We start from the raw sequence: 26,380 nt of genomic DNA, 5'->3' as shown, positions 1-26,380 counted from the left end.
GTGCAAAAGAGCATTGAATTTTCTTAGAATAGTGAATGAATGAAAAAATGAGTAGTAAAGTATAAATTGCAGTTACTGGGAGATAACATGAATTAGAAGACTAATTGGAGTTCTTAAATTTATGTCAGAGGACTTTCTAAGGTAGTCTTATTCTCCCTTTTCAAGTAAATTGTTTGTAGGAAATGAAAAACATATTGGTGATTCCATATCCTTACCAATAGTTAATTGGTAATCCCTTCCTCCCTTCCTTCCTTCCATAGATGTTCCTGTGGGTGTGAAATGGTACCTCATTGTAGTTTTGATTTGTATTTCCTAATGACGTTATCTTTTTATGTGGTTGTTGGTCATTTTTTATCTTTTTTTGGAGAGTAGTCTATTTAGATCCTTTACCGTTTTAAAATTGTGTTGTTTCCATTTTTGTGAGTTGTAAGAATTATTTTTATAGCCTGTATACAGGTCTTTTTTCTTTTTTTTTTTTTTAAGATTTTATTTATTTATTTGTCAGAGAGAGAGAGCACAGCAGGCAGAGTGGCAGGCAGAGGCAGAGGGAGAAGCAGTCTTCCCGCTGAGCAAGGAGCCTGATGCGGGATTGGATCTGAGGACCTTGGGATCACGGTCCTGAGCCCAAGGCAGCTGCTTAACCTACTGAGCCACCCAGGCATTCCCACAAGTCTTCATCAGATATATGGTTTGCAAACATTTTCTCCCACTCAGTGTTTCACTTTCTTGATGTTGATATTGTCTTTTGAAGCACAGAAATTTTTTCATTTCGAAAAACTCTTCATTTATCTATTTTTCTTTTGTTGCTGTGCTTTTGTTGTCTTAGGAAACTGTTTCCTAACCTGAGGTTACAGTGATTTAATCTTGGGTTTTCTAAGAGTTTTAAGATTCTACCTATTAGATTTAGGTCTTTTATCCATTTGGAATTAGTTTTTGGATATGATATGAGATAGGCATCCAAATTTATATTTTTGTTTGTGAATACGCAATTGTCCTAGTACCAGTTGTTGAATAGGTACCAATTTTTTGGGTACTTTTGTTGAAAATCAATTGACTATAAATATAAAGATTTATTGCTGGGTTTGGAATTATATTCCATTGATCTATATCTGTTCTTATGCCTGTACCACTATGTCTCGATTACTACAACTTGGCATTGAGTTTGGAAATCGGGAAGTGAGAGACTTCCAACTTTATTACATTTTTCAAGATTGTTTTGGTTGTTCTGGGTTCCTTGTATTTCTAGTTGAATTTTAGAATCAGAATGCCAGTTTTAACAAAAAAGCAAACAAGAATTTTGGTAGAAGATGTGTTGAGTCTGTAGACTAATTTGGGGATTTTGGCCATATTTGACTTAATATTTAAAAGTCCTCTGATTCATAGACATGAATATCTTTCCATTTATTTAGATCCTTTTTAATTTCTTTCTACAGTGTTTGATTATTTATTTTCTTCTTCTTGATGCTGTTGTGACTAGAATTGCTTTTTTAAATTTTATTTTCACACTGTTCATTGTTAGTGTATAGGAACTGATTTATAATATGCTGTGACTGTGTCTTACTAATTCTAGAAGTTTTTAGTAGATTGCTTGGAGTTTTGTTCATAAAGACAGTTTTACTTCTTTATTTCCAGTTGGAGGCATTTAATGTTCTTTCTTTGCTTAATTGTCCTGGCTAGAACATCTAGTACAATGTGGAATAGAAGTGGTGAGAATGGACATCTTTATTTTTTCCCCCACTCTCAGAGCAAAAAGTTAGTATTTTACCATTAAGTATCATGTCAGCTAGGTTTTTCATAGATGCTTTGCTGTGGTTTGAATGTTTGTGTCCCCTCAAAATGTTTATGTTGACATTCCCAGCTATTGGATCAACATGGATGGGACTGGAGGAGATTATGCTAAGTGAAATAAGTCAAACAGAGAAAGTCAATTATCATATGGTTTCACATATTTGTGGAACATGAAGAATAGCATGGAGGACATTAGGAGAAGGGAAAAACAAAGGGGGAGAAATCGGAGTGGGAAACAAATCATGAGAGACTATGGACCCTGGGAAACAGACAGAGGGTTTTAGAAGGGAGGGGGTGGGGGGATGGATGAGCCTGATGGTGGGTATTAAGGAGAGCATGGATTGCATGAAGCACTGGGTGTTACACACAAACAAGGAATCATGGAACACTACATCAAAAACTAATGATGTACTGTATGGTGACTAACATAAAACAATAAAAAAAAAGATATTCTAATGCCCAATGTGATGGCATTTGGTGATGGGGTCCTTAGGAGGTTGTTTAACTCATGAGGGTGGAGCACTCATGAATGGGATTCCTGCCTAAATAAGAGACCTCACAGAGCTTCCTAGTTTCTTCCATCATGTGAGGACACAGTGAGAAGTTAGCAATCTGCAGTCTAGAAGAGGGCTTTTACCAGAGCCTGACCATGCTGGCTGGCACCCTAATCTTGAACTTAGCCTCCAGAGCCATGAGAAATGAATGTTGTTTATAAGCCACCCACTTTATAATATTTTGTTATAGTAACCCAGATAGACTAATACCTATCCATTTTCATGATGAGGAAGTTCCTTTCTATTACTAATTTGTTGGAGGCTCTTTATCATGAATGGGTGTTGGATTTTGTCAAATGCCTTTTCTGCATTCATATTACGTAATTTGTATCCTTTATTGATATAATGTATTAATAACATAATAACATAACTTTATTTTTAAATCTTAAACCAACTTTGATTCTTGGGACAAATCCCACTTGATCCTAATTTATGATCCCATTTATATGTTGCTGGATTCAGTTTGTTAGGATTTTGTTGAGTGTGTTTACATTTGCATTAAGAAGAGAAATTTAACTGCTGTTTTCTTTTTTTTAAGATTTTATTTATTTATTTGACACAGAGAGAGATCATAAGTAGGCAGAGAGGAAGGCAGAGAGAGAGGGAAGCAGGCTCCCTGCTGAGCAGAGAGCCCTATGCAGGGCTCGATCCTAGGACCCTGAGATCATGACCTGAGCTGGAGGCAGAGGCTTTAACCCACTGAGCCACCCAGGTGCCCCTAATTGCTGTTTTCTTATGTTCTCTCTGTCTGGCTTTGGAATCAGGTTAATACAGGCCTTGAAGAATGAGTTGGAAGTGTTCTCTCTTCCTTTTGTTTCTCTGGAAGAATTTTTGGAGGGTCAATATTAATTTTTCTTTAAATGTTTTGTTTTTAAGATTGTATTTTTTTTAAAAGATTTTATTTATTTATTTGACAGACAGAGATCACAAGTAGACAGAGAGGCAGGCAGAGAGAGAGAGGGAAGCAGGCTCCCTGCTGAGCAGAGAGCCTGATGCGGGACTCGATCCCAGGACCCTGAGATCATGACCTGTGCCGAAGGCAGCGGCTCAACCCACTGAGCCACCCACGCGCCCAAGATTGTATTTTTTTAATTTTATTTTTTTATTAACAATTTTACTTATTTGTCAGAGAGAGAGAGAGAGAGCGAACACAAGCAGGGGGAGCAGCAGGCAGTGGGAGAAGCAGGCTCCCTGCTGAGCAAGGAGCTGGATGTGGGACTCTATCCCAGGACTCGAGGATGATGACTTGGGCTGAAGGCAGATACTCAACTGACCGAGCCACCCAGGTGTCCCTAAGATTGTATTTTTAAGTAATCTCTACACCCAACATGGGGCTTGAACTCACAGCCCTGAGATGAATAGTCATAATCTCTACTGTCTGAGCCAGCCAGTTTTTCTTTGACTGATCAAATGCACCAATGAGCCATCTGGTCATTAGCATTTTGCATGTGTGTGTGTGTTTGTGTGAAATTTTCACATTACAACTATAAATTTTTATTTGTTATAGCTCTATTCAGATATTCTTTTTTTTTAATGTCAGTTTTGGTAGCTGTGCCTTTCTAGGAATTTGTGCGTTTATAAGTTGTCTAATTTATTGGCATATGCTCACTCAAAATATTCTCTCATAATCTTTTTAATTACTATAATATTGTTAATGATCTCTTTTCCATTCCTGATTTACTAATTTGCGTCTTCTCTCTCTTTTTCTGTTCAGTCTTCCTAAAGATTTGTTAATTTTGTTGATCTTTTCAGTGGACCAACTTTTGATTTCATCAATTCTCCTTATTGATTTTCTGTATTTTATTTTATTTGTTTCTACTATAATCTTTTTTTCCCCTTGTTCTTATTTTGGAAGTAGTTTGTACTTCTTTTTCTAAATTGTAAGGTGTATGGTGAGGTTATTGATTTGAGATCTGTCTCCTTTTCTAACATAGACATTTATAGTTTTAAATTTCCCCTGAGCTATATTAGCTAGTTATATCTCATAAATTTTGGTATGTTGTGATGTTCTTTTCATTAATCTTGAAAGTATTTTCTGATAGGTAAGATTTTTTGACCCGTTTGTTATGGAAGTGTATATAATTTAATTTCTGGATATTTTTAAATTTCAAAGATTTTCTTCTGTTAATTTTTTATTGAGATATAATTGACACAACATTATATTATTTTCAGGTATACAATGTAATGATCCAGTATTTGTATATACTGAGAAATGTGATCACCACAGTAAGTCTAGTTGGCCCTTCAGCGTGCACAGTTAAACGTTTCTTTTTTTCTTGTCATGAGAACTTTTGAGATTTACTTTCACTCTCTTAGCCATTTTCAAATATACAATACAGTGTTATTAACTATAGTCACTGAGCTATTTAGTATGTTACCATGACTGATTTGTCTGTTGTTAATTTTTTATTGAATTTCATTGAGGTCTGAGAACATTTTATATGATTTCCTTTCTTGTAAATTTAAAAAAAAGATTTCATTTATTTATTAGCAAGAGAGAGAGGGAGAGAGAGAAAGAGTATGAGCAGGGAGAGGCACAGAGGGAGAAGCAGACTCCCTGCTGAGCAGGGAGCTTGACATGGGACTTGATCCCCGGACTCCAGGATCATGACCTAAGCCGAAGATAGACACCTTACCAACTGAGTCTCTCAGGCAGCCCACCTTTCTTGTGAATTTATTGAGTTTTATTTTATGGCATCACATATGGTCTTGAGTCTTTTTGCAGAATGTTTTGTGTATTTGAGAAGAATGTGTATTCTCTTCCTGTTTGGTGGAGTGTTCTGTAGCGGTCTGTTAGGTTGAATTAGTTGATACTGTTATTCAAGGCTCCTGTTATCCTCGATGATTTTCATTCTAGTATTTCTATCCATTTCAAGTGTTTTGAAGTATCAAACCATTACTGTTGAATTTCTCCCTTTTGTTTTATCAGTTTTTGTTTAATGTATTTTGTTATCCTGTTATTAAGTGTATGGATATTTGTAATTGGTGTATCTTTCTGATGAATTAACCCTTTTATCAATGAAATGTCCCACATTATCTCTATTTTTGCTTGTTTTAAGGTCTATTGTGTCTGATATTGATATACTCCATTTGTCTTAAGATTGGTGTTTGCATGGTGTACCTTTTTTCACCTTTTCACACTTTGAACCTATTTCTTTCAATCCAAATTGTCTCATTGAGAGCATTTAGTTGGATCTTGTCCTGGCAGTTTGAGCTGCTATATAACAAAGTACCATAGACTGGGAGGCTTACAAACAACAAATATTTATTTTTCATAGTTCTAGTGGCAGGAAAGATCACTGTCAAAGCCCCAGAAGCTTCATTGTATATGAGGGCTTCTTGCTTTGTGCAGATAGTTATCTTTTCATTGTATCCTCAAAGGGTGGAAGGGGTCTCTCTTAGGCCTCCTTTATAAGAGTGCTATTTATAGGATTCCACTCTCATGATCTAATCACTTCTGAAAGGGCCCCCTCCAATACCATCACTTTGGGGGTTTAGGATTTTAACATAAGAATTTTTAAGGGAAACAACATGGCAGATCTTGACTTTTCATCTGTTCTGGCAGTCTCTGCCTCTTGACTAGATTGTTTAATCCACTCACAATTCATGTGAAAATGTCAGTAGGGCCATGCTTCCTCTGAAGCCGTCTCCGAGTCTCCATAGCTCAGGGGTTAGAGCACGGGTCTTGTGTATGTGCTGCCGAAGGGAGCACAGAGCACTGGTCTTGTGAAGGCATCAGGGAGAATCTGTTCTTGTCTCTTTCCTCTTCTTCAGGCATTCCTTGTGTTTTGGATGCATCACTGCAATCCTATCAGTATAAGGTTAATGCTGTCCTCATAGAATAAATTAGAATTGTTCTTTCAGCTTCCATTTTTGGGAAAGGTTTAGAATGATTGCCTTTACTCATAAAATTTTGGAATTTACCAGTGAAACCATCAGGGCTAGGGCTTTTCTTTGTTGGGAGGTTTTTGATTACTGGTTCAATCTTCTTACTAATTTTAGGTCAAGTCAGATTTTCTTTTTCTTTGTGATTTAGTCTAGGTTTTCTATTTTTAGGTATTTGTACATTTAGTGTACATTATCCAATTTGTTGACATACAGTTCATAGTACTCAATAATAATCCTTTGTATTTTTGTGGAATCATTAGCAATGTCCCCACTTTAATTTTTGATTTTAGTAATTTGCATCATCTTGCTTTTTTTCTTCACTCATTTTGCTAAAGTTTGCCATGTTTGTTGAGTTTTTTAAAGAACCAACTCCTGGTTTCATTAATCTTTCCTGTATTCTTCTGTATGTCATTTGCTCTGTTCTTTATGATTTCTTTTTTCTGTTAGCTTTGAATTTATTTTATTCTTCTTCTAGTTCCTTAAATTGTAAACTTTGGTAGTTGATTTGAGGTCTTTATTTTTTATAAGGTAAGCATTTTATCTTATTATCATCTTATTACTAGTGCTTTTGTTGTGTTTTGTGATTTTTTAAAAATTTCAGTGTAACAGTGTTCATTGTTTTTGCACCACACCCAATGCTCCATGCAATACGTGCCCTCCCTAATACCCACCACCTGGTTCTCCCAACTTCCCACCCCCGCCCCTTCAAAACCCTCAGGTTGTTTTTCAGAGTCCATAGTCTCTCATGGTTCATCTCCCCTTCCAATTTCCCTCAACTCCCTTCTCCTCTCCATCTCCCCATGTTCTCCATGTTATTTGTATTGCTCCACAAATAAGTGAAACCATATGATAATTGACTCTCTCAGCTTGACTTATTTCACTCAGATTTTATTTGTTTATTTGACACAGAGAGAGTGAGAGAGCACAAGCAGGGGGACTGGCAGAGGGAGAGGCAGGCTCCCTGCTGAGCAAGAAACTGGATGCGGGGCTTGATCCCAGGACCCCTAGGATCATGACCTGAGCCAAAGGCAGATGCTTAACCAACTGAGCCACACAGGCGCCCCTGTTTTGCAGATTTCTTTTGTATGTTGTTTTGTTTTCATTCGTCTCTTAAGTATTTTCTAACTTCTCTTGTGATTTCTTGTTGAAGCATTGGCTATTTAAGAGTGTATTGTTTAATTTCCACAGATTTGTGAGTTTTCGTCTTTCTAAATCTGTTGAGACTTAATTTGTTCCTAGAATATGGTCTATCTTGAAGAATGTCCTATGTATGTATTCTCCTGTTGTTCCTGTTGTTCAGATTGTTTTGTGTGTGTCCATTAGATCTAGTAGGTTTATTGTGTCTTTTAAGTCCTCAAATTTGTTGTCTTCTGTCAGATTGTTTTATCCATTATTGAGGGTGGGGCATCGAAGTCTCCCAGCTATTACTGTAGAACTGTCTATTTTTGTCTTCTGTTAATTCATGCTTTATATATTTTAATGGTCTATTATTAGGTATGTAAATGTTTATAATGGTTATTTCATCTAGCTGTATTATACCTTGTATTAATACAGAATTACTTTCTTTTCTCTTATAATGCTTTTTGATTTAAAGTATATTTTGTCTGATAGCCTTGCTCTCTTTTGGTAGTATTTGCATGGAATATCTTTTTCTATCCTTTGACTTTTAAACTATTTATGTCTTTGGATCTAATGTGACACTTGTGTGGACAGTATATACTTGAATCACTTTTTAAAAAAAATTATTCTACCACTATCTTTAGATTGGGGAGTTTAATCCATTTACATTTAAAGTAAGTATTGATAAGGAGTGACTTATTTCTGTTATTTTGCTATTTGTTTTCCATGTCTTATAGGTTTTTTTATTTATTCCAACTTTCTTGCATTTTTCTCTTTTGTTGATTTTTTTTTAATAGGGAGATACTTAAATTCTTTTCTTTTAAAAAAATTAATTTATTTTTACTTTTTAAATTAACACATAATGTATTATTTGCCCCAGGGGTACAGGTCTGTGAATCATCAGACTTACACAACTCACAGCACCCACCATAGCACATACTCTCCCCAATGTCCATCATGCAGCCACACTATCCATACCACCCCAGCCCCTGGCAAACCTCAGTTTGCTTTGTGAGATTAAGAGTATCTTATGGTTTGTCTCCCTCCCATACCGTCTTGTTTCATTTTTTCCTTCCCTACCCCCCCACAGTCCCCCACCCTGCCTCTCAATTTCCTCATATTAGAGAGATCATATGATAATTGTCTTTCTCTGATTGACTTATTTCACTCAGCATAATACCCTCTAGTTCCATCCATGTCATTGCAAATGGCAAGATTTTATTTCTTTTGATGGTTGCATAGTATTCCATTGTCTATATATACTACTTCTTTATCCAATCTGTTGATGGACGTTCTAGGTTGTTTCCATAATTTGGCTATTGTGGACATTGCTGCTATAAACATTCGGTTGCATGAGCCCCTTCGGATTACTATATTTGTACTACCCAGTTGTGCAATTGCTGGGTCATAGGGTAGCTCTATGTTCAACTTTTTGAGGACCCTCCATACTGTTTTCCAAAGTGGCTGCACCAGCCTGCATCCCCACGAACAGTGTAGGAGGGTTCCCCTTTCTCTGCATCCTCGCCAACACCTTACTTGTTAATTGTAGGCATTCTGACTGGTGTGAGGTGGTATCTCACTGTGGTTTTGATATGTATTTCCCTGATGCCCAGTAATGTTGAGCACGTTTTCATGTGTCTGTTGGACATCTGGATGTCTTCTTGCAGAAATGTCTGTTCAGTCTTCTGCCCATTTCTTGATTGGATTATTTGTTCTTTGGGTGTTGAGTTTGCTAAGTTCTTTATAGATTTTGGATACTAGCCCTTTATCTGATATGTCATTTGTGAATATCTTCTCCCATTCTGTCAGGTGTCTTTTGGTTTTGTTGACTGTTTCCTTTGCTATGCAAAAGCTTTTATCTTGATGAAGTCCCAGTGGTTCATTTTTGCCTTTGCTTCCCTTGCTGTTGGCAACATCTAGGATGAAGTTGCTGTAGCTTAGATCAAAGAGGTTGCTGTCTGTGTTCTCCTCAAGGATTTTGAAGGATTCCTGTTTCACATTGAGGTCTTTCATCCATTTTGAGTCTATTTTTGCATGTGGTGTAAGGAAATGGTCCAGTTTCATTCTTCTGCATATGGCTATCAAATTTTCCCAACACCATTTGTTGAAGAGATTATTTTTTTCCATTGGACATTCTTTCCTGATGTGCCAAAGATTATTTGACCCTAGAGTTGAGGGTCTATTTCTGGGCTTTTTATTCTGTTCCATTGACCTGTGTGTCTGTTTTTGTGCCAGTACCATAGTGTCTTGATGATGACAGTTTGTAATAGAGCTTGAAGTCTGGAATTGTGATGCCACCAACTTTGGTTTTCTTTTTCAACATTCCTCTGGCAATTTGGGGTCTTTTTTGGTTCCATAAAAACTTTGGATTAGTTGTTCCATTTCCTTTAAAAAATTGATGGTATTTTGATAGGGATTATGTTAAACGTGTAGATTGCTTTAGATAGCATAGACATTTTCACATTATTTCTTCTTCCAATCCATGAGCATGGAATATTTTCCCATTTCTTTGTGTCTTCCTCAATTTCTTTCATGAGTATTTTATAGTTTTCTGAGTACAGATTTGTTGCGTCTTTGGTAAGGTTTATTCTTAGGTATCTTATGGTTTTGGGTGCAATTGTAAATGGGATTGACTCCTTAATTTCTCTTTCTTTTGTCTTGCTTTCAGTGTATAGAAATGCAACTGATTTCTGTGCATTGATTTTTATACCCTGACACTTTACTGGATTCCTGTATGAGTTCTAGCTGTTTTGAAGTGGAGTCTTTTGAGTTTTCCACAGAAAGTATCTTATCATCTGCAAGGAGTGATCGTTTGAGTTCTTCTTTGCTGATTTGGATGCCTTTAATTTCTTTTTGTTGTCTGATTGCTGAGGCTAGGACTTGTAGTACTATGTTAAATAGCAGTGGTAATAGTGGATAGGCCTGCCATGTGCCTGACCTTAGGGGCAAACTCTCAGTTTTTCCCCATTGAGATACTCTCTATGGGTTCTTCATAGATCTCTTTGATGATATTGAGGAATGTGTCTTCTATCCTTACACTTTGAAGAGTTTTTTTTTTTTTTTTTAAGATTTTATTTATTTATTTGACAGAGAGAGATCACAAGTAGGCAGAGAGGCAGGCAGAGAGAGAGGAGGAAGCAGGCTCCCCCCTGAGCAGAGAGCCTGATATGGTGCTCAATCCCAGGACCCTGGGATCATGGCCGGAGCCAGAAAGCAGAGGCTTTAACCCACTGAGCCACCCAGGCGCCCCATGAAGAGTTTTGATCAGGAAAGGATGCTGTACTTTGTCAAATGCTTTTTCAGCATCTATTGAGAGTATCATATGGTTCTTGTTCTTTCTTTTATTAGTGTATTGTATCCCATTGTATGATTTGCAGATGTTGAACCAACCTTGCAGCCCAGGAATAAATTCCACTTAGTTGTGATGAATAATCCTTTTAATGTACTGTTAGGTCCTATTGGCTAGTATTTTGGTGAGAATTTTTGCATCCGTTCATCAAGGATATTGGTCTGTAATTCTCCTTTTTGTTGGGGTCTTTGTCTGGTTTTGGGATCAAGGTATTGCTGGCCTCATAAAAGGAGTTTGGAAGTTTTATTTTTTGGAACAGTTTCAGGAGAATAGGTATTAATTCTTCTTTTAATTCTTGGTGGAATTCCCCTGGGGAGCTGTTTGTTTGGAGATTTTTGATGACTGCTTCAATCTCCTTACTGGTTATGGATCTGTTCAGGTTTTCTATTTTTTCCTGGTTTACTTTTGGTAGTTTATATGTCTCTAGGAATGCCTCCATTTCTTCTAGATTGTCAAATTTGCTGGCGTATAGTTGCTCATAATATGTTCTTGTAATTTTATTTCTTTGGTGGTGGTTGTGATCTCTCCTCTTTCATTCATGATTTTATTAATTTGGGTCCTTTCTCTTTTTGATAAGTCTAGCCAGGGGTTTATCAGTCTTATTAATTCTTTCAGTGAACCAGCTCTTAGTTTCATTGATTTGTTCTACTGTGCTTTTGGTTTCTATTTCATTGATTTCTGCTCTGGTCTTAATTTTTATTCTTTATTTTTTATTCTTTATTCTTTATTCTTCTCCTGCTGGGTTTAGGCTTTCTTTGTTGTTCTTTCTCCAACTCCTTTAGGTGTAGGGTTAGGTTGTATACTTGAGACCTTTCTTGTTTCTTGAGAAAGACTTGTATTGCTATTAGCTTTCCTCTCAGGACCACCTTTGCTGCATCCCAAAGATTTTGAAGAGTTGTGTTTTCATTTTCATTTGTTTCCATGAATTTTTTCAATTATTCTTTAATTTCATGCTTGACCCATTCATTTTTCAGTAGGATGTGCTTTAGCCTCCATGTATTTGAGCTCTTTCCAACTTTCTTCTTGTGGTTGAATTCTAGGTTCAAAGTATTGTGGTATGGAAATATGCAAGGAATGATCCCAATCTTTTGGTACTGGTTGAGACCTGATTTGTGACCCAGGATGTGATCTATTTTGGAGATTGTTCCATGTGCCCTAGAGAAGAATGTGTATTCTGTTGCTTTGGGATGGAATGTTCTGTATATATGATATCCATCTGGTCCAGTGTGTCATTTAAAACCTTTATTTCCTTGTTGATCTTTTGCTTAGATGATTTGTCCATTTCATTGAGGGGGGTGTTAAAATCTCCTGCTATTACTGTTGTTGTGTTTCTTTGATTTTGTTATTAATTGGTTTATAAGATTGGCTGCTCCCATGTTAGGGGCATAGATGTTTAAAATTGTTAGATCTTCTTGTTGGACAGACCCTTTAAATATGATATAGTGTCCTTCATCTCCTATTATGGTCTTTGGCTTAAAATCTAATTTGTCTGATATAAGGATCGCCACCCCAGCTTTCTTTTGATGTCCATTAGCATGGTAAATTGTTTTCCACCTCCTCACTTAAAATCTGGAGGTGTCTTTGGGTCTAAAATGAGTTTCTTGCAGACACCATATCAATGGATATATATATTTTTTAATCCATCCTGATGCCCTGTGTCTTTTGATTGGGACATTTAGTCCATTTACATTCAGGGTAACTATTGAAAGATATGAATTTAGGGATGCCTGGGTGACTCAGTGGGTTAAGCCTCTGCCTTCGGCTCAGGTCATGATCCCGGGGTCCTGGGATTGAGCCCTGCATCGGGCTCTCTGCTCAGCAGGGAGCCTACTTCCTCCCCTCTCTCTCCCTGTCTCTCTGCCTGCTTGTGATTTCTCTCTCTGTCAAATAAGTTAATAAAATATTAAAAAAAAGAACCATATGAATTTAGTGCCATTGTATTGCCTGTAAGGTGACTGTTACTGTATATTGTCTCTGTTCGTTTCTGGTCTGTTACTTTTAGGCTCTCTCTTTGCTCAAAGGACCCCTTTCAATATTTCCTGTAGGGATGGTTTGGTGTTTGCAAATTCTTTTAGTTTTTGTTTGTCCTGCAAGCTTTTTATCTCTCTTTCTATATTCAGTGACAGTGTAGCTGGATATAGTATTCTTGGCTGCATATTTTTCTCATTTAGTGCTCTGAATATATCATGCCAGTCCTTTCTGGCCTGCCAGGTCTCGTGGATAGGTCTGCTGCCAATCTAATATTTCTGCCATTGTATGTTACAGACCTCATGTTCTGCTGCTTTCAGGATTTTCTCTTTGTCACTGAGACTTGTAAGTTCTACTATTAGAAGATGCGGTGTGGATCTATTCTTACTGATTTTGAGAGGGGTTCTCTGTGTCTCCTGGATTTTGATGCTTGTTCCCTTTGCCAAATTACAGAAATTCTCTGTTATAACCAAATTGGAAGAGACTCGAAACTGGGAGAAGAAATGAGGAAAAAAAAAATTAAACTGGTGAATAGAACAGAGCCACACACTTGATTTTGGGTGTATTTTTGTCTGTTAGAAGAAACTCCCTCCCAAAATTTTAAAGAAAGAAAGAAAAAAAGTATATATATATAAATAAAGGTAAACACAATGAAGGTTTGGGGTATGACTGTAAAGATGTAAATTAAAAAAAGGTTCTAAAAAAGGAGTTCATAAGGCAAGAATTTGACTGAAAAAAAGAAAGGGGAAGAAAAAAAGGAAACAATGTGACCAGGCTGGAGAATAGAACACAGCCATGTGCTAGATTTAGAGTATATTTTGATCTGTTAGAAGAAACTGTATCCCGAAATTTTAAAGAAAGAAAAACCTATATGTATTCAAAAAATAAGTTTAAATACAATGGACAGAATATGACTATGACAATGCAAAGTTAAAAAGATTTTTTAAAAAGATATTGATAGGGCGCCTGGGTGGCTCAGTGGGTTAAGCCGCTGCCTTCGGCTCAGGTCATGATCTCAGGGTCCTGGGATCGAGTCCCGCATCGGGCTCTCTGCTCAGCAGGGAGCCTGCTTCCCTCTCTCTCTCTCTGCCTGCCTCTCTGTCTACTTGTGATCTCTCTCTGTCAAATAAATAAATAAAATCTTTAAAAAAAAAAAAGATATTGATACAATATAATAGTTAAAAATGTTAAAATAAGAAAGAGGAAAAATTGATAAGAAGTAGAATAAGAAAAAAATAAACTTTAAAAAATTTAGAATCATGGAAAAAAAGCCATGAATTCTATGTATTGTATTTTCCTCTTCAGGAGTTCTGCAGTTCTCATTGATCAGTCAACTTGGTCTTGGCTGGATGGTGTTGCTAATCTTCTAGGGAAGGGGCCTGTTGCTATGATTCTCAAAGATCTTTCCTCGAGATGGAATTGCACCGCCCTTGTGGGGGCCAAGCTAATCTGCTTGGTTTTGCTCCTGGTAGCTTTTTTTCCTGAACACTTTCTTTACCACTTTGGAGAATGGGAATGAAAATCATGGCCTCCCAATCTCTGGCCTGGATGTGCTGAGACCACAGGGCCCTACTCCTCAATGTGCCCTCAGAGAAAAGCAGTCAATCCGTCCCATCTCCCTGGTCTCCCGCCGCACTCTGCGCTCTCCCAGCTTGTAGCCCTCTGTTTTTATCTGTGGCACGCAGCCCTGTTTGGAGTCTCCAAACCCAGCAGATTCCTGTGGTGCATTCCTCGCCGTTCCTCCTGAAGGAGGAAGGAGGGGGTCTTTCCGAATCTGCCACTTATTGGGTCCCTACTTGAAGAGCAGTGGTATGACTGTGACTTGGGTCATGGTTTAAGGTAGCCCCGAGCTGAGAGTGCACTCCTCGGCTGTGTCTCTGTAGCCAGCTTCCTTGTTCCAATACCTGGGATCTCTGCCACACTCAGATACCCCCGGTTTTTCTGTGACCCCGTGGGTCCTGAGACCATACTGTCCCCATGAGGGCTCCACCTCCTGCTTAGTCTCTGGAGCAATGTCCCTCAGTGGAGCCGACTTCTAAATGTTTTGATTTTGTGCTCCGCTGCTCTCTTACTTGCGAGGAGGCCACTGCCCCCCATCCCCCAGGTCTATCTTCCCATCGCTTCAGGTTCACTACTCTGCACGTCGTACTTTCTGGAAAGTGGTGGATTTTATGTTCCTAGATTTGCCAATCTTTTTCTCTTCTATCTCCTGTTGAGTTTGTAGGTGTTCAGAATGGTTTGATAACTATCTAGCTGAACTCCTGGGACCTGATGATATTTCAGTTTCCTACTCCTCTGCCATCTTGCTTCCTCCCACTTTAAATTCCCTTCTTAATTCCTCTTGTATAGCTATTTTCTTTGTGGTTACCATGAGGACTACATTTAACATTATAAAGTTGTAGTACTCTAGTTTGAATCTATGTGTTTCACTTGAATAATATGTAAAAACTGACAAGTAAAACGTAAAAAATTTCTTAAAGTTTTATCTCCTCTTTTAATTCTTGATTTCAAAAAATGACATCTTTATATATATTTTATCTTCAAAAACAGAAACTAATAATTATTTTAAATGCATTTTCCTTTATATTATATAAGGAACAAAATTTGCAGTTATAAACCAAAATTGGAATAATAGTAGCATTTAGACTAATCTTTTAAAAAAATATGTTAGTCATTTAAATCATATGGAAAAAAGGGTAGTTTCAAACCAAAGTTAGACAGTTGCTCATGTATTTACTTTTACTGAGATCTTTATTTCCTCATATGGTATTGAGTTACTGTGTAGTTTTTTTGTTTCTTCTTACAGGATTTCCTTGAGCATTTCTTGCAGGGCAGTCCTTATGGTAACCAACTAGCAGCTTTTGTTTGGGCATGTCTTAATATCTCTCTACTCTTGAAGCACAGTTTTACTTAATATAAGATTTTTGGTTGATGGGGTTTTTTTCTTTTAGGACTTTGAATATGTCAGTCCACAGCCTTCTAGCCTCCAGAATTTTTGATGAGAAATTTTCCTATCTTTTTGAACATTTCTCATATGTGACAAATCACTTTTTTCTTGTTGCTTTCAAGAGTCTCTGTCTTTCATGAATTTGATTATAATGTATCTCAGAGTGATAAACAATAAAACAATAGAAAATAAAATAAAAATAAATAAAATTTTTTATTTATTTGTAAATAAAACCTTCATTAAATAATTAAATAATTAAATTATTAAAAATTACTAAATAAAAATTCATTGAATTATTTTAAATTGAATATGCCCTTTGATTTATTTTTTATTTTTTTATTTTTTACTTTTTTTAAAGATTTTTATTTATTTATTTGACAAACAGAGATCACAAGTAGGCAGAGATACAGGCAGAGAGTGAGGAGGAAGCTGGCTCCCTGCTGAGCCTAGAGCCCAAAGTGGGGCTCGATCCCAGGACCCTGGGATCATGACTGAGAAGAAGGCAGAGGCTTTAACCCACTGAGCCACCCAGGCACCCTTGCCCTTTGATTTTTTATGTGTCCCTGGCTAATACAGTCCCAGGCACAGATAATATTGTCAGCCATCCCATGTTTTTCAAGGGCAAGTGATACAACCTCTAAGCCTTAATTGCTTATATATTAAGTTAGGAGTATAGGCATCCTTCCATGTTTGCTGATTCTTCTGCCTGCTCAAATCTACTTTTGAATCCCTCTAATGAATATTTCATTTTAATTATTGTGCTTTTAGTTCCAGAATTTTGTTGGTTTTCTTTTAGGTATTCAATATCTGTTGATATTTCCATTTTTGTCCATAAATCACTTTCTTGACTTTTCTCAGATTTTAAAAAAATTATTTAATCGGGCGCCTGGGTGGTTCGGTGGGTTAAAGCCTCTGCCTTTGGCTCAGGTCATGATCTCAGGGTCCTGGGATCGAGCCCCATGTCGGGCTCTCTCCTCAGTGGGGAGCCTGCTTCCCTTCCTTTCTCTCTGCCTGCCTCTCTGCCTGCTTGTGATCTCTGTCAAATAAATAAAATCTTTAAAAAAAAAAATCTTAAAAAAAAATTCTTTAATCATCTCCAAGACATTTGTTTTAAAGACTTTGTTTAGTAGGTTTACCATCAAGTCTCATTCAGGGACAGCTTTATTGATTAATTTTTTTTCCTTTGAATATGTCATACTTTCTGTGCATTATGATTTTTGTTGAAAACTGGGCATTTGTATCTAATAATGTGATAATTTTGGAAATCAAGTTCTCTCCCTTCTCCAGAGTTTGCTATTTTTGTTTTTTATTATGTTTATTTTTTATTGTTGTAGGCGGTCTCTTTGACAAAGTTAATCATGTGCTATAAATTTAAGGTTTTTTGAGGTCTTACTCGAGCCTATGCCTTTCCCTGTGTATATGTGGTAACTTTCTAATTTCATCCTTTTATTCATCTACTTTTGAATGGCGTAGTCTTTAATGTCTGTCTCCCAAACAGGGAAAAGGGGAAAAACGAAGAGAGGAATAAAGGGACATCATTTTTTTAAGTTCCCTGAAGTCACTTTTTCTAGAAAGGTTGGGGCTTGTTACAGTTTGGGAAGGTGCAACGGTTTGGAGATAACCATCACTACAATATTTTTCGGTGTTGTCTTTGTGAACCTTGTAGATCAGCTAGTTAGAGTTTTCTGGGTGGTGGAGGTAGTTACAAAAAAAAAAAAAAAGAAAAGAAAAGGGCAAAGGCAAAAAGGAAGGGGAAAACTGGAGACCTACTATCTTGTTTGTCTTTGTCTTTTACAGAATAAGATCACATTCCTGAAGAATAGATAGGCAACTATAAAAGGTGACATTTTGAGAATAAGAAAAAGCTCTTGGAAATTACAAATAAGATTGAAGCAATAAAGAATATCTAGTAGAAGATATAGCTAAAATTTTCACCTGTTAAATAGATTAGGTAGAGATAGTAGAAAAGATAAGAAAAGTGGTGAATCAAACTGGTACAACATGTAAATAATAGGAATATCAGATAGAGAAAATAAAGGGAAGGATTTATCAAGAAAATATTAAAAGACCTCTCCAACATCTGAAAAATAAGTTTCCAGTTTGAAAAGCCTTAATGAATGTTACCACTATGTCGAGGGAGAAAAAAATGGAAAAAGAGAAACCTTAACTAATGCACATAATGAGATTTCAAAATATCAGAGATAAAGAAGAAATCTTAACAGCTTTCAGAGACCAAAAAAAAAAGTCACTTAACAAGGATTAAGAATTATAATGGCATTGAAATTCTTAGCTGCTCTGGATGGTAGAATATTATGAAGCTATATCTTCAGAATTCAAAGAGAAAATTATTTCCTGTCTGTTGTTCTATACTCAACTCAAGTCTAAGAGTAGATTCAATACGTTTTTTAGACACAGACGTTCTCAAAAAATTCACTTGCCATATACACTTTCTTAGGAAGCTCCTTTATCCTTTATGATATGCTTCACTAAAATGAGCGTGTAAAAGGACAGATCTCTCTCTCTCTCTCTCTATATATATATATATATTTATTTTATTTTATTTTATTTTATTTTATTTTCCTCCCCCAGAGGGCAAGGTAGTAAATAATTCAGGCTGTGTGGGTCACAGTCTCTGTCCTATATTCTCTTAGAGATGTTAGGCTACCTGATGTTTGGTTTTATTGAGAGGATTTTATTAATTATTATCAGTGAAACATAAATGATATTACATGGAAAAGGAAGTAAATTGACTGTATAAAAATTTAAGTAATTTACTCCTAGAAAAACAAAACATTGTTCAGGAAAAGAAATGTAACTGCAATGGATATGTGGTTCAGCTTTGAAGAATATTCATATTAGGATTAACACTGCAGATTGAAACCCAATTTCTTATGTAAGTATAATGGGAATTTACTGGATGGAAGGGTGCATATTGGAACAAAGATTGTCATAAAATGCTCATATTCTATCAGTGGATTTTGTTTAAAAGAAAAAAATCAGTGTTAGTAATTAGTAGGAAAATAGTAGAAAGTTTTAAAAATGGTTTCATTGGGGAGTAGAGAAGCTTGGGGAAGTGGGTTGTTTGAACATGAATTCAGTAAACTTGTCAATCATGTGAAGGAAATCAAGTCAACAGGTTAGAAAACTCTGTTTAGGGGACTTAATGGAAGGTATTTTAGGCTAATTGAAATCTGAGATTTATTTCCTCAGTGACATATCTGGGATTATCTAGTACTTTCTTATATTTAAATTACATAACATATTATATATGTAGCACTTTTTCGGAGAAGGAAAATAATAGTTACCAGTATAAGTAAAGCAGCACCTGGATTACAAGGCAGTAAAAGCCAGACTTGAATGATTTTCTTTTACTTGGGATATTCAGGGAAGGCAGTAATTTTGTAATTAATGTATGTAAATACAATTTTTTTCCTACACAGATAACTGCTGTGGTACCATGTGAAAGATAGGAGGACTTCCCCTAAGAAACAAAATGACCCATGATTGAAAAATAAAGGAATAATTACAAGAGAAGGAAAGGGACTATTGTAATAGGGAGAACACACCGTAGATCTTTAAGTATCTCAAAAGTTAGCCAGAAAAAGGCTTTTCTTTTTTAGGGAGAAGTAAACAAGGCTTGAAATACTGGATTTGGGGAAGTAGAAATGAGCAACCATTGGGATGGTATAATAGATCAAAAAATTTTTTAGCTTGAGGTCAGTTCTATTCTAGGCGGGGGTTGTATGCTGGCTCAGGCTGAGAGGAGGTCAAAATTCATAGGTCTGGGGCAAAGTTGACAGCTTTAACCACAGTTTGGTTAACAAGAATTATGTTCCTATAGATCAGTGGAGACATGCAATTCAGTAAATTGTGTATGAAGTTTAGGGGAGGAAAAAATTCCTGTAGCAACTTAGATTCAGTGTCTAGGCCTGTAAATAAACCGAGAAAAGACAGATTAATGGGAGGGAAGCAAGGGTACCTGGTTGGCTCAATCAGTTAAGCATCTGACTTTGGCTTAAGTCATGATCTCAGCATCCTGGGATTGAGTTCCACATTGGGCTCCCTGCTCCATGGGGAGCCTGCTTCTCCTTCTGCCTGCTGCTCCCTCTGCTTGTGCTTATGTACTCTCTCTGACAAATAAATAAATCAAATCTTTTTTTTTTAATTTTTTTTAATTTTATTTTTTATAAACATATATTTTTATCCCCAGGGGTACAGGTCTGTGAATTGCCAGGTTTACACACTTCACAGCACTCACCATAGCACATACCCTCCCCAATGTCGATAACCCTACCCCCCCCAACCCCCCTCCCCCCATCAACCCTCAGTTTGTTTTGTGAGATTAAGAGTCGCTTATGGTTTGTCTCCCTCCCAATCCCATCTTGTTTCATTTACTCTTCTCCTACCCTCTTAACCCCCCATGTTGCATCTCCTCTCCCTCATATCAGGGAGATCATATGACAGTTGTCTTTCTCCGATTGACTTATTTCACTAAGCATGATACCCTCTAGTTCCATCCACGTCGTCGCAAATGGCAAGATTTCATTTCTTTTGATGGCTGCATAGTATTCCATTGTGTATATATACCACATCTTTATCCATTCGTCTGTTGATGGACATCTAGGTTCTTTCCATAGTTTGGCTATTGTAGACATTGCTGCTATAAACATTCGGGTGCACGTGCCCCTTCGGATCACTACGTTTGTATCTTTAGGGTAAATACCCAGCAGTGCAATTGCTGGGTCATAGGGTAGAACAAATAATCCAATCAAGAAATGGGCAGAAGACATGAATCAAATCTTTTTAAAGAAATGGGAGAGAAACAGAGTTTATTAACATATGCATCCCTATATATGTGGAAGAACTCAATGATTAAATCACGGGGGGGAGGTCAGAATTTGAGGTTTATTTTTTATTTTTTAAAATATTTTATTTATTTATTTGGCAGAGAGAACACAAGCAGGGGGAGCGGCAGGCAGAGGGAGAGGGAGAAGCAGGCTCTCAGCAAAGCAGGGAGCCAAGTACGGGGCTCATCCCAGGACTCTAGGATCATGACCTGAGATGAAGACAGACAACGGTCTGAGCCACTCAGGTACCCCAGAAGTTGACGTTTATATAGTGTCTTAACAAAGAACAGTAGGGGGACGCCTGGGTGTCTCAGTTGGTTAAATGTCTGCCTTTGGCTCAGGTTATGATCCCAGAGTCTTGGGATCGAGTTCTGCATTGGGCTCCTTGCTCAGCAGAGTCTTCTTCTCCCTCTGCCTGCTGTTCCCTCTGCTTGTGTTCTCTGTCTCTGGCAAATACATAAATAAAATCTTTAAAAAACAAAACAAAAGTAGGACAAAGTAAAAAGGGTTTAGGCTTTTAGGGGCTGCAAGCCCCTACATAAAATAAAATGGGAAGTAAATATATGGGGGAAACAAATGGAAGATAAAGGTTATTTGGTAAGGTTTGTTATGTGGATAGTTCTTGGTATCTGTTTCTGGGCTGGTAAGAATCTAGAATTGTGTCTTGGTGAGTAAGAATTCTGCCTTTCCTGGTACAGGAAAGGGAGATACCTTAATAAATTATGTCCTGTTTCTAGGCAAGTAGGGGGATGGCAGAGAGCTTTTCTTTATTATTTTTTTCCCAGTGTTCACACTATAAGTGTAGTCACCATACAATGTTATTACATCATTATTTACTGTGTTCTTTAGGTTGTATTTTCTTCTGTAGGACTTATTTATTTTATAACTGAAGTTTGTACCTCTTAAACCACTTCATCTGTTTCACTCATCCTCCTATCCCACCTCCCCTGTGACAGCCACCAGTTTGTTCTTTGTATTTTAGAGTCTTTTGATTTTGTTTTTTAGATTCAGTATGTAGGTGAAATCATATATTATTGGTCTGTCTTTGACTTATTTCATGTAGCATAATACACTCTAGGTTCATCCATATTGTTGCACATAGCAATATCTCATTCTTCTATGGCTGAGTAATATTCCATTGCATATATATATATATATGGTATATATGTATGTGTGTGTGCATATATATATATATATGCACACACACATACATATATACCATATATACCACATCTTCTTTGTCCATTCATCTATTGGTGGATACTTAAGTTGCTATCATATCTTGGGTTTTGTAAATAGTGCTGCAATAAACATAGGAGTGCATATATCTTTTCAAATTCATTTTCTTTGGGGAAGTACCCAGTGGTAGAATTACTGGATCATATGGTATTTCTATTTTTAATTTTTTGAGGACTCTCCATACTGTTTTCTGCAGTGGTTGCAATAATACCCATTCCTATGAAAGGTTTATATAGTGTCTTAACTATATAAAGCGTTCCCTTTTCTCTACATCTTCACCAACACTTATTACTTGTTTTTTTGTTACTAGCCATTCTGACTGGTGTGGGGTGGTTTCATTGTGGTTTTGATTTGTATTTCTCTAATGATTTTTTTTAAAGATTTATTTATTTATTTATTTGACAGAGGTCACAAGTAGGCAGAGAGGCAGGTAGAGAGAGAGGGAGAAGCAGGCTTCCTGCTGTGCAGAGAGCCCCATGCAGGGCTAGATCCCAGGACCCTGAGATCATGACCTGAGCTGAAGGCAGAGGCTTAACCCATTGAGACACCCAGGCATCCCATGCATTTCTCTAATGATTAGTGATGTGTGTTTGCCACCTGTATGGCTTCTTAGGAAAAAATGTCTATTTAGGTCCTCTGCCCATTTGAAAAAAATTTATTTATTTGAGAAAGAGAACATGAGCAAGGGGAGGGGCAGAGGGAGAGGGACAAGAGACTCCCCGATGAGTGGGAATCCTGACATGGGGCTTGATCCCAGGACCCTGAGATCATAACCTGAGCCCAAGTCAGATGCTTAACCAACTGAGCTACCCAAGTGCCCCCTTTGCTCTTTTTAAAAATTGGATATTTTGGTGTGTTGAGTTATACAACTTAGTGTTAACTCCTTATCAGATATATCATTTGCAAATATCTTCTTGCATTAAGTAGATTGCCTTTTTGTTTTGTAGATGGTTTTCTTTGTTGTGCAAAAGCTTTTTATTTTGGCATAGTCCTAGTTGGTTATTTTTGCTTTTGTTTTCCTTGCCTAAGGAGACAGATCCATAAATTGGTTGCTAAGGCCAATGTCCAAAATATTATTGCCTATGTTTTCTTGAAGGTGTTTTATGGTTTCAGGTCTCACGTTTAGATTTTTAATCCATTTGGAGTTTATTTTTGTGTGTGGTGTAAGAAAATGTCCAGTTTTCTCAGAACCGTTTAGTGCAAAGACTTTTGTCCCCATTGTGTATTCTTGTTTCCTTTGTCATAGATTAATCGAACATATAGACATGGATATGTTTCTAGTCTCTATATGCTATTTCATGAATCTATGTGTCTGTTTTTGTGCCAGCACCATATTGTTTTGATTATTGTGTCTTTGTGTTGTATATCCTGAAATCTGAGATTGTAATACTCCAGCTGTGTTCTTTCTCAAAGTCGGTTTGTCTATTAGAGATTTTTTGTACTTCTATATAAATTTTGGGACTATTTGTTCCAGTTCTGTGAAAAATATTATTGTTTTTTGATAGGTATGCATTGGATCTGCAGATTTCTTTGGGTAGCATGGACAATTTAACAATATTAATTCTTCTAATCCGTGAGCCTGGTGTATCTTTCCATTTGTTTGTGTCATCTTCAATTTCTTTCGTCAGTATCTTACAGTTTGCGAAGTAGAGGTCTTTCACCTACTTGGTTGAGTTTATTCCTAGGTATTTAATTCTTTTTGGTGTAATTAGAAATAGGATTGTTTTCTCAATTTCTCTTTTTGCTACTTTGTTATTAATGTATAGAAACACAACAGATTTCTGTGTGTTGATTTTTGTATTCTGCAACTTGACTGAATTTATTTATCAATTCTAATAGTTTTTTAATGGAGTCTTTAGGGTTTTCTATATATAATATTATCACCTTCAAATAATGACAGTTTAACTTCTTCCTTACCAATTTGGATGCCTTTTATTTCTTCTCTGATTGTTGCAGCTAAGACTTGCAGTACTGTGTTGAATAAAAGCAGTGTGAGTGGGCGTTCTTATCGTATTCCTAATTTTACAGGAAAAAAATCATAGTTTTTCACCATTGAATATGATGTTAGCTGTGGTTTTTTTATATATGGCCTTTAATATGTTGAAGTATATTTTTTCTAAACCAATTTTGTCGAGAGTTTTTATTAGGAATAGGTGTTGTATTTGTCAAATGCTCTTTCTGCATCTATTGAACTGGTCATACGGTTTTTGTTTTCCTCTTATAATACTTGTTTTCCGCTTATAATACTTTTAGATAATAGGCTTGAGCAGTGGAAACTTGATTAAGGCAAAAGGGCCCATCGTGACCCCCAACCCCTTGGCTGAATGTAGACAGGCCCATCACTTGACCCACCTCAAAATATCAGTAGGCCCTAACTAGCCAGTGGGCTACTTAAAACCAGGCACAGGTAACAAAAAGAGGAAAATTCCACATATCTCATACCTCCTCACATTCCGCCTTTATTTATTTTTTATTTTTATTTATTATTATTTTTTTTTAAGATTTTTTTTCTTATCTGTTTGAGAGAGAGAAAGTCTAAGAGAGAGAGAGTACGAATGTGAGGAGGGGCAGAAGGAGAAGCTCATTCCCCACCAGTCAGGACTCACAGTGCGGGGCTTGATTCCAGGATCATGACCTGAGTGAAAGGCAGATGCCCAACTGATTGAGCCACCCACGCACCCCACTTTCTGCCTTTTAATACAGTTCTCTCTCACTGTCTCATTGCAGATAGTCTCTGACTTGCTGTCCTGTCTGTGGCTCCCTTGTTTTGTATTTAATAAACTTCTCTTGCCTTTGTTCTGCTTCAGGTGAATCCCTTTACTGCCTGTGCCACCAGCTTCCACCCATTTGGGTTGCCACACATTTGGGGGCTCCCATCCGATTGGGAGAGATACCATAGTAATGTGATGTATCACATTGATGGGTTTGCAATTATTGAACCTTCCGAGCATCCCTGGAATAAATCCTACTTGAATAGTGAATGATCCTTTTAATGCATTGTCAAATGCAGTTTTTTAATATTTTGTTGAGCATTTTTGTATCTGTGTTCATCAGAGATCTTGGCCTGTATTTTTCTTTTTTTGCAATGTCTTTGTCTAGTTTTGGTATCAGTGTAATTCAGAGAGGTTTTCTCCTATCTGCTCCTTCTCAGTTGTCTTTGGTTAAAGTGATCTTTTATGCCAGATGTTTGCTCTATTCTCCAACATTATGAGTTTGTTATCAAGTATTACAGTAGGTCTAGGACCACAACACATTAAATGAGACAATTTAAATCATATCTCTAATAATTCCTAATAAGACATATGACACATTAGAATTATTTTATTATTTTAGATCTGTCTCAATGGTTGTGTTGATTTTGATGTCATCTGAAAAGCTGTGGGGCCTGGAACAGTGGTTCTGTCTGGATTCCTTTCTTCTGTTAGCGTTACTGTGCAAGTAAGACCAGCTACAGTTTGTAGCACCTTGGACAAAATGGAAGTGCAGGGTCCCTTGTTTAAAAAAAAAAAAAATAGAAAAAATGCAATTAAATAAAGGTACTTATGAAATGTTTTTACTCACAACACTTCTTACACCAAAATGCATGTGTTTTTTCCAGTACCATTTTTCAGCTTTCCAGGTACCAGCTGGATGTAGTGCTATTCAGTTCTGACACTCTGTGGTGAATTAGCATCAGATCTCACAATTTAAGGGCTCAGTCCCACAAGACTGCATTTATTTCATATACCAGAGAAAGTCTCAGGTTGTCCCTGGTATTTCTCACTGGCTGGCTATAAATTGGGCATTTCCATGACTTCCTTTTCAGGTTTGATAATTTATTAGAATGACTCACAAAACTCAAGACATTTTATTTACATTTATAGGTTTATTATAAAGGATATAAAGGATACAATACAAGAACAGCCAAACAGAAGAGTTCTTTCTATAAGACAGGGTTTGGGCTGGGGGTGTGGAGCTTCCATGATGTTTTTGGGTATGTTACCTCCCTTTGCACCTTGATGTATTTACCAGAGAATAAGAGACCAAATGTATATTTCCCATTATATCACAGTGCTAAACTATAAAACATTTTCCTTTCTTTCGTTGTCTCTTTCTTAACTTACCATGGTGTGTTTTATTTATATCTGTGTTATTCTAAGTAAAGAAAAAGAAAAATTTTAAATTATTACGATGAATCTTACTGTTCACCTTTATACTGTTTAATTCTTCTTCTTAAATATGGATATTAGCATCGAACCAGTATGCACAATTACTGAAATTGTACAATTTATATTTCACAGTTTATATGGATATAAACTGTGCAGATATCTATATAAATATATATATATTTTGTTCTTATCAGAAGAGTAGAAATACTGCACAAAACTAAACTTAGCAGCTTTTTATCACTTTTTGATGCATCTATTTTTGGCATAATGATGTATAAAACTTTCTATTTTTGGCATAATGATGTATAAAGAATGAATGAAAGTGAAAAAGGAACTAAGAATTGCCCTATCATTCCTTTTCCTGCTGTGTCATCATTTTCAGTGTAAGTGTTTGGCTAACACAGGGAATTAACCGAAGTAAGAAAGGATACAATAGGGTACCTTAGTCATTTGTGTTTCTTAGATGCCATTCTTCTTTTTTTTTTTCCTCTTGGAGCCATTTATTAGACTGAATGAAAAAATGTGGCCTCAGG

At 36.6% G+C, this 26,380-nt stretch overlaps 1 protein-coding gene across 6 annotated transcripts in view; it reads left to right on the top strand.

The window, feature by feature from the left end:
* Nucleotides 1-26,380, top strand: part of SENP7 (SUMO specific peptidase 7) — a 168,639-nt gene that overhangs the window by 51,095 nt on the left and 91,164 nt on the right. Inside the window, exons 1-2 of one of the 6 annotated variants that reach the window (XM_032852069.1) lie at nucleotides 23,953-24,045; nucleotides 24,096-24,106. The exons of the other annotated variants lie outside the window; for them this stretch is intronic. The gene's annotated coding sequence lies outside the window, so the exon portion shown is untranslated. Of the gene's footprint in view, nucleotides 1-23,952; nucleotides 24,046-24,095; nucleotides 24,107-26,380 lie in introns of those variants that run through there. 6 annotated transcript variants of the gene reach the window in all.

The sequence above is a fragment of the Lontra canadensis genome, unplaced genomic scaffold (assembly GCF_010015895.1).
Source record: "Lontra canadensis isolate GAN:19392208 unplaced genomic scaffold, GSC_riverotter_1.0 scaffold6, whole genome shotgun sequence".
In the NCBI taxonomy this organism is placed as follows: Eukaryota; Metazoa; Chordata; class Mammalia; order Carnivora; family Mustelidae; genus Lontra; species Lontra canadensis.
The sequence above is the reverse complement of the archived record's forward strand: the minus strand, read 5'-3'. Positions and strand labels throughout refer to the sequence as shown.